Source organism: Hibiscus syriacus, unplaced genomic scaffold (genome assembly GCF_006381635.1).
Source record: "Hibiscus syriacus cultivar Baekdansim isolate YM2019G1 unplaced genomic scaffold, ASM638163v2 tig00008013_pilon, whole genome shotgun sequence".
In the NCBI taxonomy this organism is placed as follows: domain Eukaryota; kingdom Viridiplantae; phylum Streptophyta; class Magnoliopsida; order Malvales; family Malvaceae; genus Hibiscus; species Hibiscus syriacus.
This window is the reverse complement of record NW_024062150.1, coordinates 1611569-1618044: the sequence shown is the minus strand read 5'-3', so window position 1 is coordinate 1618044 and position 6476 is coordinate 1611569. Positions and strand designations below refer to the sequence as shown.

General features: G+C 33.1%; 1 pseudogene; it reads left to right on the top strand.

The window, feature by feature from the left end:
* Window positions 1–2023: 2023 nt before the first annotated feature.
* Window positions 2024–4054, top strand: LOC120201897 (annotated as a pseudogene).
* Window positions 4055–6476: the final 2422 nt, after the last annotated feature.

Here is a 6476-nt window from a genome sequence, read left to right as displayed (position 1 = left end):
AAACGAAAGTAACACATGGCTAATTGAAAGAGATTCTAAATTTGAGGGCTGACAACTAGTTAACCCAATTCAAGGAAGAACCTAACTGAAAATAATTAAAATCACAGAGCCCGATCATTAAATAAAATAACTAGTTCATGACCTAGTCGCAAAAAGAAAAAAATAAGAAAAATTAAATATACAAAAAAATTACAAGAAACAAAAAAGCGAAATGATCGTAGAAGTAATTTACCCAAAATTCAACTAAAAGACACATATCCTTCCTGGTTTCGGGTTGGTTTAGTCCGACAACCCTAAAATGATCATTTTGGAGGGTACGAATCCTTGCCAGTATGAAATCCTTCTCATTTATATGTTTTTCTCTTTTTACTGTCTCTCTCTCATTTCTTTTTTCCTCCGCCTCTCTAAAAGTTATTCGGGCAGCTATCTCTTTCAACGCTCGTTGTCGCACTGACAGCACGGTGGTCGATTATAATTAAAAGTTGCCAGTCATTGCATATTGGTTCCCTGAGTTCAAAATTGACCCCTGTTTTATTAGAAGATGATCCAAAGTCCATAGATCTGACATTGTTCCCATCGACCCCCCTTTCTTACTTACCCAAATCCATCGTAGGATCGTCGTGATTTTCGAATATGTTTTTCTCCATAAGAAAAATCATATCATGAGACCAAAACTGAATAAAGCAATAGAAATCATATCATCTACAGTTCCATTTTAATTCCATGAGACCAAAACTGAATAAAGCAACAGTACAAGAGATGACGACACACCTAGTAATCTTTAATTGGATCACATATTGGGTAGGATAAAACGATAACACATGAAAAATAACAAAAGTAAAATATTGTAAAATACAAGGTTGAAGTACACAAATGGTCACTAAAATTACGTTGAGATGACCTTGTTGGTCACGAAAGTTTCATAAGTTACAAAATAATCATTAAATTTATTGAGTTATTATCAAATGATCATTATAAATTATAAATATTTTGATACGTTTAAATACCATTTCGTATAAGTTTGACAGTGATCATTTTATGATACTTTGATAAAATTTAACGACCATTGTATAATAGTTCGATAAGTTTATTGACTATTTTATGTCATTGGGAATTTCAATGGTTAAAAAAATTCATTTCATCATAGTTTAGTGATCGTTTGTCTACTCAACCCATAATTAAAGTGCGAACAAAATGAAAATTCAACCTGGAGGGCAATGAGACATTCACGTAGGTGTGTAAATGAACTGAACGAATATGAATAAGTGTATGTTAATGTTCGTTCTTTTAAATTTAATCGAATAAATGAACGAACACGAATATAAACGAACAAAAAATTTATTATTCGTGTTCGTTCGTTAAGGAATGTAGGTTGTTCGTTTTTGTCATGTTCGTTCATTTAAATGATAAACGAACATAAATGTACAAACATAAACAAACGGATGTAAACGAACACAATAAACAAACATAGACGAACACAAACGAACGAAAATAAACGAACGCAAACGAACATAAATGAACAAAACAAACAAACATAAATGATTATAAACCACCACAACAATGATCACATAAAATTCATTAGTACAAGTTACAACTTCATTGTTACTTTGTATTTAATTGTTATTTGCTTTTTTTATTTGTATTTAAAACTAATTGAATTTTAAAATATTAACGGGTACGAGATTAAAATTTATTGGGTCTTAATATTTTAAATAGATATAGAGAGATAAACATAAACAAATGAACATATTATCGAACGTTCACGAACGTAAATAAACAAATGAATCTTTTATTCATATTTATTCATTTAATTAAACAAATACAAAACCTTATTCATATTCATCTATTTCATAAATTAATCAACTTACCGCCAAACTCACGAACTGTACGTATTTGAGGCGAATTCCCGAATAAAAAATAATTAAAAACATTGGAGAGTCGCAGTGGTGAAAAACACGGATTCAATAGAAGACTGGGATTTTCTGGATTATAGTTTCATCGAAAAGAATTCATTTCCGGGGCGTACTTTTGCCCAATTACAGGTTCATCCTTCTTTTTTTCTTTTTCAAAAGAATTTCGATTCAATCTTTGTTTTTCTCAGTAACTTAATGAATTAACGGTGGAATATTTTTTCTTGATATTTAAATTCGATTTATTGCTTAATATGATATTGTTTCAGTAATGGTAGAGAAGATGATTTCTCATCTTGAAATGCTGTGCATTGAGAAAAGGAATTCGTCGATGGAGATTGCCCTTTGAAGATGTATTGTTTCAATTTATATTTCAATGTTTCTCTATTTTCTTAGCGGTTTTATGTTATTTGATTGTTGAACATAATGCGGAAAGTATGAATCCAAAGTGCGCATTTTCTTTGGACTGATAACTAGTTCTTAGAACCAAACCCCACCCCCCCAATATTTTTGCCCTTTTTTGTTTAGTTGTTAATGAATTTGAGATCCATTGCGCTAAACAAACATTAGAATTTTCCTTTTAGAGTTTTTATATATTTTGTTTGCTTTTTTTTTTATAATTCTTAAATTGATTTCATTTTTAGGGGACGCAATGGATCATGCAGCAGGCTAGGGACCAAAGCTTGCCGTGAGAAATTAAGACGGGAGAAACTGAATGAAAGGCCTGTATCTTCCTCCATTATATTATTCAAGAAATTGTTCTAGCCTTTGATATTTTCTTGTTATGTTTTTTAGCAAGGGTAATATTCTGGTTAATGTTGCAGCTGTTTTTCGTCGTTAAAAATTGTGATAATTTTGAGTTTATTAGTTGTATACTTCATTTTCATATCTTTCAAGAAGGTAAGATATAAGTTAGGTCGATCGAGGGTATGCCATTGAAGCACATTAATCAGCCTTAAGGTCTAAGAATGAGTTTTTGTTATCCTCGTGTGGGTTTGCGGACCTAAGCTCTATTTTAGAGTCTGGGAGATCCGCAATACTAGAAGATGCAATTAGAGTTTTGACCCAACTAAGAATCGAGGCTCAGGAGCTCAAAGAAACAAATGAAAAACTGTTGGAGGAAATAAAAAGTTTAAAGGTTAGTTATACACACACAGACACATAGACGAGTAATTCTATATAATCTGCTCAAATATTCAGTGAACTCCTAGTCTCAATTCTTTAATTTGTTAAGTAGTGTTCTTTGGCTTTTGAAGCATGTAGAGTGTATATTGCTGACTTTAGTGCTGGTTTATCATACCATTTGGATCAGTTTATTGTTTGATATTATGAGTATTGTTGAGATAGACTAAAATTGAGAAGTTAATAATTGTGCTCATTTGTGGACTCCGTTTGGTGGAGCTGGAAACCTGTTTATTACCCTGTCTCATCATTGTAAATTTGATCATTTGCATTTGTATGTAACTTTTGATTGAAATTACCATGGAGTTTCCTAGCTTATAAGTCCGTGTTACGGAATTCGGTTTCTTCATGGTGGTGTCAAATCTGTTTCTCACACTATGTACCGTAAAAACAAGTTGCTCTTTAACCAAATTAGCAAACAAAAGAGATATTTTAGCAGTTGATCTTGGAAAGTAGGCAGAGTAAACTCCAGACTATTGGAATTAACTAAGGAAGCAGAATCACCTGTAACATGTATAGATATCAATATTGTTAATGAATGATTTTTCCCGTTGTTTCATATTGCATCGTAAATACATACTATCTTCTGTTTGTTTCTCGTTTTCCTTCATTAACTTCCAATACAACAGGTAGAGAAGAATGAAATCCGTGATGAGAAGCTTGCACTGAAGGCAAATAACGAAAAGATAGAGCAGCAGCTGAAAACATTGACCGCCTCACCAGCTGGATATCTTCCTGCACATCCAGTAGGCTATCTTGCTGCAGCAAACAAGATGGCAGTTTTTCCGGGTTATGGATTCGTCCCAACGTGGCAATATTTACCTCCATCAGTACAGATACTTCTAAGGATCATGAGCTTAGGCCCCCAGCAGCGTAGTGTGTTTTTCTTCATTTTATGAATACTGGGACAATCTCAAATATGTTTGGGTATCCTCCCATGATTTTGGCCTTGGCTGATCGGTATATATTCATTCATTTTATGAATACTGTGATTTGGAGTAACTTGTTTTTGAGTTCGATCAAGATAGGTCAAACTACAGCATGGTTTTCTCTTATGAAATTTATGCTTGGGGATGTAAAGAAATGACAAGGATATTCTATGCCAATTATTATAGAACATTTCCTTCAGATTTTTGTATTTTAAGCAGGAAAATAAGAAAACTAAAAGGGGAGGAAGAGCTACAGGGAGCATAAAATCTAACATTTCTTCTATTAAGATTTGCGGGGGGCAACACTTCTGTACAACTCATTGTACCATAATGTGGATAGCATTTTGGTCTCATATGAGCCAAAAGGTCTTTGTTAGCTAGAAACTGTATAAAATGATGTTTTTTGATAGTTGAAAAACTTGTATAGTTTATGAGGTGAATTAAACTCGATGATAAGAATGTGTTATGTCAGAATGGAGAGTCATAGTTGGATGTTTTTTAGATAGTGGTTGATATCAAATTATTTTTGGGGCCTATTGGATCCAAGGAATAATGCGTCCCTATTTCTAGTCTTGCATGGAGATATATATATTGACCCTTAACGTTAATATTAGGTCTAGGGTTATCATGGCTTTGCGTAGGTATATATAAATGTATTTGTCGGACAATAAATTTGATATTTAGAAAAATTTTCAAAGTTGTCAATAGTCTTTTTCAAAGATTAATCAACTGACAGGGGTTTTGTCGTTCGTAGGAATTTCCTGGAAGATTTCAACTGGGGGAGAGCTTGTAACTCGCTGTTATTGACGGAGAAATATCTTCAAAAGCATAATGTCTGAAAGTATAAAAAATTGTTTAGAGGTATAACAATTGTCTTCCTTGATCGAGAGATTACCATAAAGTGATTTGATCTGAGGCTAATATATGGTGGTGTTATTAATAAAGCTCTAGCTAACATTACCATCGAAATGTTGATGAGTCCAACTATACAACAATATACAGAAATCGCTTCTAAAATGTTAGTAAAACTTATTGTAGTAGAACAATAACATTAGCATTGGTTAACAAGTAATAATACAATAATAAAGAAAAACAATAATTTATTGTGTCGTGGTAGAAATTATTGTCTTAGAAATAATTTTACACTAATTGATGTAATCACTATAATAGATTTTTTTCCTTAAAGATTAACACAATATTTCAAACCTAGTATACTCGAAGTGAGAAAATGGAATTCACTTGCATTATTTTCTTCAATAAAAAATTTTTCAAAAGAAGAAAAGAGTGAGACTTTTAATTAAATTTTCTAGTCGAGAAGAATTATTTCTTTTGCAAGGGTAATAGTGGAGTAAAATTATAAAATTGCAATCATTCATTTCAATCCTTCCCTAAATATAAGTAGCCAACTCCTCGAACTTAACCCCCATTATTTAATAATTACTCACAAAGACGACTTGAAAAGGACAACGTGCATGCCAAGTGATCCCTCAATACTCCACCGAAACCAACTGGACCAATCATTCCGCCTTGCTGCTGCATCGAAGTTAAACCCCATTGGAGGAAGCGTCCAAGAAATCCAACCATTGGGCTTTCGATACAACCATCATTGTCAACAGCCTGAGAAGGTAATTTGGCAAGGAAAAAGAACCTCAGCAAATGACAAACTTTTGCTGTTGAAAGTGAGCTGCTTACGCGCAGACCAGAGAATGGCAGCGCAGCACACCTGCTACCCCTGTTTCGAGATCCCAATCAGATCAATGTCCCGACAGCCTCACAACAAGTCCAAAAATGATCTCCGATAAAAATTCATCAAGTGGATTTAAATGGTAAAGAGGAATATGGTTCTTCTTTAACGTTTTACGTTCGAACAATTATACCTATAAGGTGTGTGTATGATCAATTGATTCAGAAAATTTTAGTCAGATATTATATAATCGCATAGATTATTAAAAAAAATCTCGGACAACGCCATCTAATATTCCACTAGTCCATAAGAAAAGCAGAATAATAACTTACCATTTTCATTTACACTTTTTAAAAAAATTTCAACATACAATCTTTTTCGAACCGAAAGAGAAGCGCTTTCACAACTAATCTGTTACCATGAATTAGGAAACAATACATTAACACATAAAACACTAATTGTCACCAACCGGGTTGGTTTAAGTGATAACCAGTTTGATATTACTTAAGTAAAGTTTTTAGGTTCGAATTTTTGTGTATGCAAAAAATCCCCGTTGGAAGACTCACCCACCAAAGCCAGGTGTACGACCCGGGTCGGTCCAGATTAATCAAGGCGAAGTCTTCAAACCGGATGGAAAAAAGAAAACACTAATTGTCCGGTATTGAGTTGGAGACCAAATATTAATTAAAATTAAAGAACGATGTCTTTTACCGGTACGGTACATTACAGACATGATCAAGAAAACACTGAGTTTTGGAGAATAATATAAAA